Source organism: Nanorana parkeri, unplaced genomic scaffold, assembly GCF_000935625.1.
Source record: "Nanorana parkeri isolate BGI_ZX_2015 unplaced genomic scaffold, ASM93562v1 scaffold228, whole genome shotgun sequence".
NCBI classification, from domain to species: Eukaryota; Metazoa; Chordata; class Amphibia; order Anura; family Dicroglossidae; genus Nanorana; species Nanorana parkeri.
In genome coordinates this window covers 1,361,846-1,375,509 of record NW_017306496.1, presented here as the reverse complement: position 1 = coordinate 1,375,509, position 13,664 = coordinate 1,361,846, and positions in this window count along the sequence as shown.

Here is a 13,664-nt window from a genome sequence, read left to right as displayed (position 1 = left end):
CAGGGGGCTGATATGGGGCTGGCAATTAGTACCCTGAGGGTTCAGATATCAGCACTCAGCGTTTTCCTTCAGGTGTCACTAGCTAGGGATCAGCTTGTGGCTAGGTTCTTCAAGTCCCTTGAATGGCTTAGACCAGTGGTGGTCCGTTCGGTTCCCCAATGGAATTGGTCTACAGTGTTGCAGGTTCTCACAGCCGCTCCTTTTGAGCCCTTGGATGACGTCTCACTTAGGAACCTTACCTTAAAAACAGTGTTTTTGGTAGCTATTACTTCTGCTCGTAGAGTGGGTGAGCTCCAAGCCCTATCCATTAAGGAACCGTTCCTGTCTATTTTTGAGGATCGGTTTGTCCTTCGACAGACCCGGCTTTTCTGCCAAAGGTCGCTTCAAGATGCAACAGGGTGCAGGAGATCATTCTACCTACATTCTGTCCCAAACCAGTAGGTAGCAGGGAATCAGGTTTTCACTGTTTCTATGTGAGACGTTGTTTGCGCCAGTACTTGAAGATTTCCAAGGAATTTCGGAGATCTGAATCACTGTTTGTGCTGTTCTCTGGTAGGTCCAAGGGGAAGCAAGCTTCTAGATCCTCCTTAGCTAGGTGGTTGAGGCAGGCCATTATGGAAGCTTATGGAGTATTAAATGTTCCTCCCCCGTCTTTGGTGACGGCACATTCAACTAGAGCTTTGGCAACGTCCTGGGCCGAACGAGCTGGTGCTACGCCGGAACAGATTTGTAAGGCGGCAACATGGTCAAGTTTCTCCACCTTTGCAAAGCATTATCGCCTAGATCTCAATACCGCAGGGGATCAGGCATTTGGCAGGAAGGTACTACAAGCTGTGGTCCCGCCCTAATTGGTAAGTTCTTGGTTATCCTCTCGTGATGCTGTCCTGGAAGACGTTATGGGAAATTCAGAGTTAGGACTTACCGGTAACTCTATTTCCATTAGTCTTCCAGGACAGCAACTGCCCGCCCATTGATGCTTGTAGTATTAATGTGATGTGGTGGTATTGCCTGTATGTGCCTTGTCTTTTTCCAGCTTGCCTTCGGTTCTCGTGATGACTGAGGGAGTGGAGGAGAGGAGGGTCTTTTAAACAGATTAAGTGACGTGTTTCCTGTGTGTGGGGGAGGAGATTCCATCTCGTGATGCTGTCCTGGAAGACTAATGGAAATAGAGTTACCGGTAAGTCCTAACTCTGAATTTTTTTTACTTCTGTTGAAGGAGCTGAGTAGAAAATTGTTGACTGAACAGTGACTACAGCCAATCAACTGCAGTTGTTTATTAGCCCTTAGTTTACTCTACTTAACCCTAATTAACTCCTTCTCTTAACCCCTTTGCTGTTAGCTTTTTGCTGGAAGTAATTTGGGTGGTGGCTATAAAGTCACCTCATCACTTCCACAGGGCCCAAAACATAATTTCCCCCACTCCTTATGTGATGAGCAATTAAAGAAATGTATTTTAAAAAATGTTTACACACACACACACACACGAAATTGCGGTGCATCCATAGTTTCTCTCCTCCCCTCTGGGCGCTGCTCTGTGTCCCCTCTGACACATCGCAGCATCCAGCGGGGAGGAGAGAAACTGTCACTCTGCAACAGTCTACCCACTGTTTATGGATTTTAACTAAGGATCTTGGGGCATTACTCGGATTAGGAGATGGTTCAGATTGGAGAGACTGCTATGACCCTCTTAGGTGCGGTGAGGGGGCGCAGCTCCCACAAACATCATATACCACCTATAGAAATAAACAAAACTCCCAGTGTATTTCAGCATACAAGGGTAACAAATTAGTTCCCCACAATATTACTCTCATATGTGAGGCTTACATTCAGGGTAGCTCTTATGTTTGATAAACACGCAGATAGCAGGTTACTGTAAGAAATACCAGTGAGCAACTAGCGTGTTTCCCCGAAAATAAGATACTGTCTTATATTTTTTTTTGCCTCAAAAAAAACACACTAGGTCTTATTTTCGGGGTAGGTCTTATTTTTTTTTTTCATGTACAACAATCCAAAATGAATGCAAATCCAAATTAAATAATCCAAAATGGCAAAGTTAAGAATATGGTGATCAGGGCAATCTGGGGTGCCGTACCTTTCCAAGAGCAATTTGGTAACCAATCGCTGGCCAGAATGAGCGAAGCGCGCTTTCACTATCGATTCCTCACAGGCGGAGTGCATTTGGTATTACGCAGCCTGTGACGAGAGCCGGTGCTATAGAGGAGGCATCAGCTTATGTGGCTCTGCTCCCTCCGCTGCCGCCTCGCTTCCTCTAGCGCAGGCTTCGTTTCACCACCGATTCTCTCCCGCTGCTCTTCAAGTTTCCCCTTATGCCACCACCGTGCCCTGGGAATGGTCACAACTAGGTCTTATTTTCGGGGTAGGTCTTCTATTTTAGCAATTCCCAAAAATAGTACTAGGTCTAAATTTTGGGGTAGGTCTTATTTTTGGGGAAACAGGGTATGATGGAATGATACAGTCTATTACTTGCAATCTGTAATAATAGTTCAATCCACTAGGTGGCAGCGCAGATAGCCCAGCCTAGTATGCACAGTAACGTTTTCACTACTTGCGATTTTAGGAGGCAGGAAAGATACAGGGGGAGGTAGAGGCTCCTTCTGATCGAGTCCGTCTCAGTAGGTTGTTGCTCCACGTACAGTCTCCATTGACTGAACGCCGAGCAATTGAATCTCCCTCGCTTTTACCCAGGGAGCGCCGTTCAGTGGGCGGAGCTACGAGCGGCGGCCCTGGGAGCGTGACGTCGGCGCTGGAGGAGGGGCCCGGATCTGCGGACTAGACGCAGCGGCTGTGCAAGTCCCTGACACACAGGAGGCCGAGCAGTGCTTTATTAATGACTTGTGTAGTATGCGTGGTGTATTAATGACTTGTGTAGTATGCGTGTAAGAAAGCTCTATCTGTCCCCAAAAAAGGGTATAAAATTAATTTCAGTACAGCGCTGCATGACGGAATAAATGTCAGTTAAAGTACCGCAGCGCTGAATACTGAAAAATGGCCTGGATGGGAAGGGGGTTTAACACCGCGGATGTCAACTGGTTAATGACTTGTGTAGTATGCATGGTGTATTAATGACTTGGGTAGTATACGTGGTGTATTATATGACTTGTGTAGTATACGTGGTGTATTATAGGACTTGTGTTTCTCTTTCAGTCTCAGGAGGTGGCACTGGTTCCATCACGAGGGATTCAGACCAGTGCAATGTGCCGGGACATTGATACCGCTGCTAAATTCATTGGTGCTGGAGCTGCCACTGTTGGTGTGGCTGGTTCTGGAGCTGGTATTGGTACAGTATTCGGCAGTCTCATCATTGGATATGCCAGGTGAATATTTTTACCTTTTTGTTATTTTACTGTCTATATTTTGGGCTTCACAATCAAAGAGTACATTATAAACTAATTTATTTATTTTTTCCCCCTCTTTCTACAGGAACCCATCTCTTAAACAGCAGCTGTTCTCTTACGCCATCCTGGGTTTTGCCCTTTCTGAAGCTATGGGACTGTTCTGTCTCATGGTTGCTTTCCTGATCCTGTTCGCTATGTGAATAATTTCCTGTCTTGCAAAATCCTCTTTGTCATCCAGTCCTGTTTCTCTGTGGCAGTATACAGGGTTTGGGTCCCTTGCCACAAGAGGGTGCCAGTAGATTCTGGCTAATAAATAACTTTAAAATTTGCAGTATGGCTTTTTTTTTTTTTTTCCCTGGCTGAATGAGTTTGTGGTAGGACCATGAAGCAAAGGGAGAACACCACAGAAAAGCTGACATTTCCCTTGCAAAGTTTAAAGGCAAATTGTTTGCTCTGGGCCTTTCTTCTTTCCCATCTGATCATTTCAGTATAATATCACGTGAATCTTTCAATCAGGTATCATTGATGGCCCCTTAGAACACTTTCTTTCTGCACTCATGAGACTTTTTTTTTTTGTTGAGAAACATGGTATGTAATGTGAATTGCTAAACAATGACATTTTTTAAGATGACCTTTCAAAAATAGTCTACAGAAGAATTCAGTAGTTTGAGCTACTGTAGGAGATTTGAAGCTCATTAATTGACGTGTCTTGTGAGATTTATTTCACAGAGGTATACTGGAAAATCACAAAAGACTTCAAAATCGGTTAATAATCAGCCAGGTAGTAAACACAAAAATCCTTTACTTTAGTACAAACAGACAAAGCCTGCATGAGTGGCATTCAGGAGCAGTGGAGTGTTGTTGCCACTCTATTATAGGAAACTGTGTTGAGTGCACTTCATTGGCAGCCCCAACTGGTATTTGTGGGATTTTGCAGCGGGACTATGAAAACTAGGTGCAGATGAACTTATAATTAAAAGAGAACTATGGGGTAACTTCCTCCTGTGACCCAAAGCTCGGTATATAGCGGGCTATTGCCGCTAGACATGTGCGATTTGGTTCGTTCCGAAATTCATTTTGGACGAATTTTCGGAGATTTGGATGCATCTGAATTAAAGCTAAGACGAATGCAAACGAATCCGAAATTCGTTATTGGACGAATTTCATTGCAGCAAAACGACATGAGGAAAAAAAAAAATGACAACATTTCTGTGGTTAGAAGAACAGAGGTAATAGTGTAGTGGTTAGAGTCCTAGCTTGCCATTGTCATGGTCGCAGGTTCTAATCTAGGGAAGGATAAAGATTTTTTTTTTTTCTTTGCTTTTAAATTGGCATTCTCCTAACATTCCTACCAGACCTAAAGGGTCTGGTATGAATTGGGGGTGAACATCAGGCTTTTTTTTTTGTCATCACCTGCAGACAAATGTCTTTTTTTTTTTTTTCACCTAATGTCATTTTGCTGCAACGAAATTCGTTATTGGACAAAATAACATTTTTTTTTTTTTATTTTTTTTTTACAGTCTGCAGAAAATGAAAAAAAAAGTGAGGTTTCCCCCCAATTCATACCAGACCCTTTAGGTCTGGTAGGATTGTTAAGTGGGACTGAGGGTGAGGCCCCCTTATAACACAAAAAAAAGTGCGTGGTGTTCCCCCCAAAATCCCTACCAGACCCTTAAGGTCTGGTAGGAATTTTAAAGGGGTACCCCAGCCCCAAAAAATGGGATTTTAAATGGCTCCATCATTGTAATCCAGAGTCAATCAGGATGCAGGACCCCCGCCGAAATAAAGTCCCGAACCCGACTAAAACTAGTTGCAAAAAATGACGTTCAGTGGGAATGTCAACAGATGACGTCACGGCTTGCTCCGCCCATTTGACATTCTCAGCTGTCAAATGCTACATATTGCATTTATATATACAGTTGGGCAAAAAAGTATTTAGTCAGCCACCAATTGTGCAAGTTCTCCCACTTAAAAAGATGAGAGAGGCCTGTAATTGGCATCATAGGTAGACCAACTATGAGAGACAAAATGAGAAAACAAATCCCGACAAATCACATTGGCTGATTTGGAACAAATTTATTTGCAAATTATGGTGGAAAAAAAGTATTTGGTCAATATCAAAAGGTCATGTCAATACTTTGTTATATATCCTTTGTTGGCAATGAGGTCAAACGTGTCCTGTATGTCTTCACAAAGTTGGCACACACTGTTGCTGGTATGTTGGCCCATTCCTCCATGCAGATCTCTAGAGCAGTGATGTTTTGGGGCTGTCGCTGGGCAACACGGACTTTCAACACCCTCCAAAGGTTTTCTATGGGGTTGAGATCTGGAGACTGGCTAGGCCACTCCCAGGACCTTGACATGCTTCTTACGAAGCCACTCCTTCGTTGCCCGGGCGGTATGTTTAGGATCATTGTCATGTTGAAAGACCCAGCCACGTTTCATCTTCAATGCCCTTGCTGATGGAAGGAGGTTTGCACTCAAAATCTCATGATACATGGCCCCATTCATTCTGTCCTGTACACGGATCAGTCGTCCTGGTCCCTTTGCAGAGAAACTGCCCCAAAGCATGATGTTGCCACCCCCATGCTTCATAGTAGGTATGGTGTTCTTTGGATGCAACTCAGCATTCTCTCCTCCAAACACGACGAGTTGTGTTTCTACCAAATAGTTCTATTTTGGTTTCATCTGACCATGTGACATTCTCCCAATCCTCTTCTGGATCATCCAAATGCTCTCTAGCAAACTTCAGACGGGCCCGGACATGTACTGGCTTAAGCAGGGCGACATGCCTGGCACTGCAGGATCTGAGTCCCTGGCGGCGTAGTGTGTTACTGATGGTAGCCTTTGTTACGTTGGTCCCAGCTCTCTGCAGGTCATTCACTAGGTCCCCCCGTGTGGTCCTGGGATTTTTGCTCACCGTTCTTGTGATCATTTTGACCCCACGGGGTGAGATCTTGCATGGAGCCCCAGATCGAGGGAGATTATCAGTGGTCTTGTATGTCTTCCATTTTCTAATTATTGCTCCCACAGTTGATTTGTTCACACCAAGCTGCTTGCCTATTGCAGATTCAGTCTTCCCAGCCTGGTGCAGGTCTACAATTTTGTTTCTGGTGTCCTTCGACAGCTCTTTGGTCTTCACCATAGTGGAGTTTGGAGTGTGACTGTTTGAGGTTGTGGACAGGTGTCTTTTATACTGATAAGTTCAAACAGGTGCCATTGATACAGGTAATGAGTGCAGGACAGAGGAGCCTCTTAAAGAAGAAGGTACAGGTCTGTGAGAGCCAGAACTCTTGCTTGTTTGTAGGTGACCAAATACTTATTTACCACCATAATTTGCAAATAAATTTGTTCCAAATCAGCCAATGTGATTTGTCGGATTTGTTTTCTCATGTTGTCTCTCATAGTTGAGGTCTACCTATGATGCCAATTACAGGCCTCTGTCATCTTTTTAAGTGGGAGAACTTGCACAATTGGTGGCTGACTAAATACTTTTTTGCCCAACTGTATCAAGTGCTTCTATGGTTAAAAGTACAGAGGTAATAGTGTAGTGGTTAGAGGACAGGACTGCCATTGATAAGGTCGCAGGTTCTAATCCAGGTCAGGTTAAGGAATAAAGTTTTTTTTTTTTTTGTTTTTCTTTTCCCAATAACGAATATTGTCCGAAACTAATTTAATTTGGGACCTGAAAAATGAAGCAAATTTTTGTTTGTTTCAAAACGAAACTAAACATTTTTTGCTAGTGCACATGTCTTATTGCCGCAGCCGGGATGGATCATGACAATACTGTCGAGATCCACCTGTCCGTTCCTCCATTCAGTGCTGGGAGATGATTGAGAAGTGAGCTAGCAACGGTATCTGTTTGCTTAATTCCTGATCTATAGAGCCCAGAGACAGTTTCATTGTCACATCGGCTCTAGTAATGAGAGTGTGTAAATCACTCGCATCATAGTTCTCCTTTAAGTAATGTGAAACATTTTTTTTAAGGAGAAGCTATAGTTTTACTGTAAGGGATATCGTTTTATTTGATCTTTTTTTTTTAGTAAGGTTTTGATCACTAAGCAGAAACAATGTCCAAAATGCAAATTCCCACTCTATCCATATCACACAATGTGATTCATCCTAAAGTACATTTTTCATACAGCAAAATGTGTGAGCTTTGCAGCATCAACAGAGAAGTGTGAATAGCCCTAAAAGTCAATCTGCCATGAGAAATATATGGGGGATTATGTTGCTGACCTTAAAATATCACTTGCCTTGCTGTTCTCCTGACCACTGGTTTCATTAGTTTTAAAGTCAATGAACCAGACACGCATGTAGATGACACAAAAATCCATGTCTGCATAAATTTCCCAGCTACGTAACTCCTAGTACTAAAGGAAGAGGGTCAATATGAAATCCAGGCCGGTTGTAAAGCGGACACAATTGCAGCTTCCTCTAACACAGCAAGGTCAATTTCTCTTCCGTTCATTGAAGGACACGGAACAGATCGTAGATCATGTACCGTAGGGTATATTGCCACCTGCAGGAGAAGGAGGCTAGGCACAAAACAAAAGACTAAGATAGCCTAGGGGCGGCCCCTGCTGGTCACCAAACCCCCCACATGCTGACAAGTCTCCAGATTTTTGCCTAGCGCCAGGAGTAAGGAGCTGCAATTTTTTTCTCTGAATTCTTGTCTGGATTTCTCCTGTTTTTTCCGCTGGATCTTCTAGCAAGCCTCAGCAGCGAGACAGGCTGGAAGTCTGCGGATCCTTGTAGTCTTATGCAGACTCTGCCATGGTGGGTCAGCTGCGACAACTCTGTTCGACAGAGTGGCCTGTGGGGTACATATGACTGGGGGTCTTGACTACCAGTCACAGTACCCCATACAGGCTGATGCCGCCGAGGCGACAGTCGGTGGCCATCCCTACACACCCTGCTGCCGTGTGAGTTCCCTGGAGTAGTCGCCCCCCCTGAATGGTGGTGATGGTCGTGGTTCGGCAGTTTCCCCCCTGGTATGGTATTCATGTGGGGGTCTGTCTGTGGCTGTGCGGAGGGTCTCTGAAGGCTGCCTTTTCTGGAGTTCGTGCTTACCTGGAGGTAGCTGTAGGCTCTAGTCTGGGTGTACTGCTGGGGACCGAGGTTTCCTCACATGCCTCGGTTCCCCTCCTCTTTCTCCATGGTACCCTCATGTGCTTGCAGCCTGTCGAGGCTGGAGTCCCTGCTCTCTCTGTGATGTTAGACCTGGCCTGCGGGAACGGGTTGGACCTGGAGGCCTGGCTGTGTGCGGTCCGCGGCTTGGGAGGTAGCGGTGCCGCGGCCGCATTTTCGTCTTCGTTTCGCCTGCGTGGGCGGAGATCCTGGCTCCGATTGTGGCCTAGTCCGGTTACCGCGGCCACCATCTTGGTTGAGGGCAGCTTGCCTTAACCGCGTGACGTCACTTCTGGTCTGCGGTTGGATGAGGCTGGACGCAGATCTGGCTGCTGGCGCTTTGCTGGGACAGCAAGTCAGTGGTGCCAGGGGCCGTCAGTACTGGGGTCTCTTTCTGCCTGTAGCAATCTCAGTGTGTGGGGGCGGTTAGAGTCTGTGAGCAGTGTCCATGGACCGCGGGGACGAGCCATCTGCGGTTCCTTGTGGGAGCTGCGGGCTTCCGTCAGCAGCGCGAGTTGGTTTCTGCCCTGATTCGTCCTATTGGGGAGGCCCGAGTTCTTCTGTGCTTCCTCCAGTTCCGTTTGGGACGCATAACAGTAAGGGTCCAGCTAAGGTCTTTCCTTATATTCCTGTCTTTCATGATTTTCTCTACAAGGAATGAAAGCCTCCAACTAGGTCCTTTTCGGTTCCCAAGCGCTTCTCGGTCCGTTCTCCTTTTTGAGGAGTCGTTCTTGACTGAGTGGGCGACTCCTGCGGTGGATCCCCCGGTGTCGTGTCTAAACGTGGCTACCGTTTTTTTCCAGTGGAGGGTTCCCCTTCCTTTTGGGATCCCACTGATGGGAAGAGTGATCCGGAGTGGGCAAAAATGTTGCACCAAGGTCTCGCTGAGGAGAATGTTCTCCTGCTTATACTGAGTGACTGGCCAGTGGGTGCAGGGCCTGAACTATGTTTGTACATTGGCCTCGGATGCTACACTGCTGGTGTCAAAACTGTCCTTGTCGGCAGTTAAACTCAGTCACCTACTTTGGCTTATGTGTTGGTCGGCTGCTCTGGCCTCCAAGAGGGCTTTGCCGGAGCTTCCCTTTACAGGGAAATCGCTTGTGTGAGGTTACGCTGGATGAGACCATTAAGGATCTGGCGGGAGGTGAGAGTACCTTTCTGCCTCAGACTAGGGAGCCTAAGGAATGACATCCTTCCTGCTCTGTTCATTAGCCTCTTTGGCCCCCTCCGCCCTTAGAGAGGGGCGGAATGTTCTCCAAGCCTTCCCGGGCCTCCAAGCGTGCCTGGCAGCTTAAATCTCCCGTGCCTCCCAGGTACCCCCTTCCGCATGGGGGTCTCCCCCTTCTCTGAGTTGCAGGGTAGGGGGGGGCGTCTTCGGTTCTTGCGGACCTTTTGGTTGGCTCACGTCTCTGACACTTGGGTGCGGGGTGTGGTTTCTTCGGGCTACAAGCTAGAGTTTCTATCTCATCCCGGGGACAGGTGTTTTTCCTTTCAACATGCGTCTCTCTCCGCAACGGCTCACGGTTCTTCACCGCGCAGAGTCGGATCTCTTGTCTTAAGGGGTGGTTGTTCCGGTGCCCTCCTCAGAGAGGTTCAAGGTTTTTATCAAACCTGTTTACTGTGCCCAAGCAAGAAGGGATTTGACCTATCCTGGATCTCAAATGTTTGGACACTACGGTGCGGGTCCACAGGTTCCGAATGGACTCAATCAGATCAGTAGTGGTGTGTCTTCATCCGGGGGATCTGCTGCCTTCTATCGACATGTCCCCGTTTTGTCTTCCCATCAGTGTTTGCGGTGGGAGAGGGACGCTTCCAGTTTGTGGCTGTTTTTCGGTCTGGTGTCAGCCCCTCGAGTGTTCACCAAGGTGTTGGCCCTGGTCCTGACGTTGTTACGCTGTCGGGGGATCTTGATTTTTTGGTTATCTGGATGACCTTCTCTTGAAGGCGGAGTCAAGCTCCTCTCCTGTGGCGGATCTTGCGGTTCTTGGAGGAGTTCAAATGGATTCTGAACTTCGGGAGTCCTGTCTAGTCCCGTCCCCACGCCTGGGGTACGTGGGCCTGATTCTGAACACTGTTCAGTCTTAGGTTTTTCTTTACCTTTTGAAACTTCGCTCTCCTGAGGCTGTGCGGTATCTTCTTTGGTCGCCTATCCGCTTCTGCATGCGGGTGCTGGGCCTCACGGTAACCTCCTAGGAGGCGGTGCCTTGCACGCAGCGCCACACTGGGATCCTGCGGAGGGACATTTTGACGCAGTGGGATGAGTCTCCCTTGTCGCGGGACACGGAGGTTTGGGGTCTCGGGCGACGAGTTTACCTAGTGTGGATGGCTCTGGTGTGGGGAAAATCCTTCCTACTCCTACGCTGGTCACCACGGACACCTGCCGCCTGGGATGGGGGAGGGGCCATGGCCCCTGGTCTGCGTAAGGTCGTTGGAAGTGTTTTGTCTGCCGTTCAACATGTTGAAGCTTCGCGTGATCGACTGCCTCTCCATCATTGGGCGGGCCGACTTCGGGCCCTGTCGGTTTGGGTTCAGTCAGACTACGCCACGGCCGTGGATTACATCAACCACCTAGGCGGCGCAAGAAGCGTGGCCACGGTGCGGGTGCTGGCCGAGATTCTCTCCTGGGCAGCAGAGCATGTTCCGACACTTTCCACGGTGTATATTCCAGGAGTAGGCGATGGCAGGCCGACTATTTCTGTTGCCAGTCGGTGAACCCGGCGGGGTGGTCATTGCACCTGGAGATTTTTCTTCACATCTGCCTTCGCTGGGGGACGCCGGATGTGGATCTCCTTGTGTCTCGTTTCAACCGAAAGGTTGATTGGTTTGTAGCCCGGGCACAGGTTACCTGGGCAAAGGCGGTGGATGCCCTGGTGGCCTCTTGGGCGATTGTTAAAGTCTGATTATGCATTTCCTCTGTTGTATTTTTTTGTCGCATCTTCTTCGCAGGATAGCAGCCAAAGGCATCCCCATCCTCCTCGTGGCCCCAGATTGGCGCAAGGAGAGCATGGTCCGCGGACGTGTTTTCGGTTAGTCGCGGACTTTCCTTGGCGACTGCTGCTTTGTCCAGGGCCCGTGTTCCATCTTTCTTTACAGTCGCTGGCCTTAATGCCGTGTCTGTTGAGAGCCAGGTGTTGAAGGATCGTGGTTTATCAGACGCAGTAATCTCCATGATGCTTAGGGCTCACAAAGCCATGTCTCGAAAGTTATACCATCGCACGTGGAAGGTCTGCTTGCCTGGTGTGAGGCGGGGGGTCTGTCTCCGCGTTTTGTCTTTGTGAGCAGGATTCTTGTGTTTCTGCAAGAAGTCGTGGTAGATCGTGGTTTGGCCTCCAGCACAATGGTAGGCCAAGCTCTGCCCTGATTGTTCCTTTTCAGCGACTGTTGGCGTCACGTGCCTTGATTCGCACTTTTGTTCGGGGGTTACACATTTGTTCCTCCTGTTCGGTCTCCCTTGTCGCCTTGGGATCTGACTTTGGTGCTTTCAGTGTTGTGGGAGTCTCCCTTTGAGCCGTTGAGGGAATGACCGCTTCTGTGTTTGTCCCAAAATATTGGCCTTTTTGGTAGCATTTACTTCCGTTCACAGTGTTTCAGGGTTGGCGGTCTTGTCTTGCAAGTCGCCGTTATTGGTCCTTCATAGGGACCAGGTGGTTCTGCATCCTCAGCCATCCTCCCTACCTAAGGTGGTTTCTGTGTTTCATTTGAATGAGAACGTTGTCTTACCTTCTCTATGTCCAAAGCCCATTCATGGGTAAAAAGAGCGTTGCATTGTGTGGATGTGGTTTGCACTCTCCGCATTATACGTAGGCTGCGGCTTTCTTCCGTGAGTCAGATTCTTTGTTTGTGGTTGCGGAAGGCCCTGGGAAGGGCAGGGCCGCAGCTTCGGGGGCCCAGCAGACCCAGGCAAGGTAGGACAAGAGATGGTGGGGGAGCCGTCCGGCCGCACGGCAGTGGGATCGGAGTGAGGCAGAGCAGCCTGCAAGCGAACGGTGAAGCAGTGCTGGGGCCTCGGCTGGGGGGACCCAGCAGCTTCCTGATCACACAGCCCGCCGCCTCTCCCAGCTACATGATGTTCCCGCCACGGAGGAGGTGAGGTGACTGCTTTTATCTTCTGTATGTGTATGTAAGTTCTGTGACATGTTTTGTAGTCCTCTATAACTGATGGAAATCTTCTGCATTTCTGTTGAGAGTATTGCTGGGAGTTGTAGTCCCCTATAGCCGTTACCATTCTTCATTTATGAAGAGAGTATTGCTCGAAGTTGTAGTCCCCCAATAGCCGTTACAGTTCTGCTTTTTTTTTTAGAGAGAGTATTGCTGGGAGTTGTAGTCCTCTATAGCCATTGCCATTCTGCATCTCTGTATAAAATACTGTTGGGAGTTGTAGTACTCTATACAGAAATGCAGAATGGTAATGGCTATAGGCGGGCAGGGCGGGCTTTGTAAGAGCAGGGGGGGAGGGGATTTTGCACCAGGGCCCATTGTTCCATAGGCCTGCCACTGACAAAAGTGGACAATGCGCGTAGTCCCCTCTGCTAACAAGCATAGCCAAGTCCCCGATCTTACTTTTCTTATTGCATTAAAAGCAATACAGCTGGGTTAATGGCCACTGACAGTGAAGACAGCAGCTTGTTCATTAGGACCGGTGCATCCCATTGTATTGCACTGAAGGCAAGGGATCTGAGCTATCGTTTAGTGCACTGCACCTCATGCTAGATGAGCTGATGTGTTGCCTTTCCATTCAAAATGAATGGGACTCCAATGCATCTCCCAGCAGGTGCAGCACCTAGTATTGCAATACAGTGCGTTGGCATGTGGTAAAAAATAATGCATGTACCACTTTTTCTTCACTGCATGGCAACACATGCTATTGAAGTACGGGGTGTTGCAGCATAATGCATGCCAACTGGAAGGTGTGTTGGGGTTCTATTGAGTGTGGGGTGCTGTGTGGTAAATGTGTGAATCCCGTGCCTTTAGAGCAACTCCCCTTGTCCTTTGACAAATGTCAGTGCAATTCTTAGTCCAGCTAGATTGCATCTCTTGCGTAAATCAATCACATTACTGCTAAAAATAATGACAGTACAGGGGGTTAAAGACGAGCTGAATCCTCTGAAAACAGAAGAATTCAGTGGGGAAATATTTATAAATCTGGATCACATCTAAAATCTGGACATTTAGTTTGCC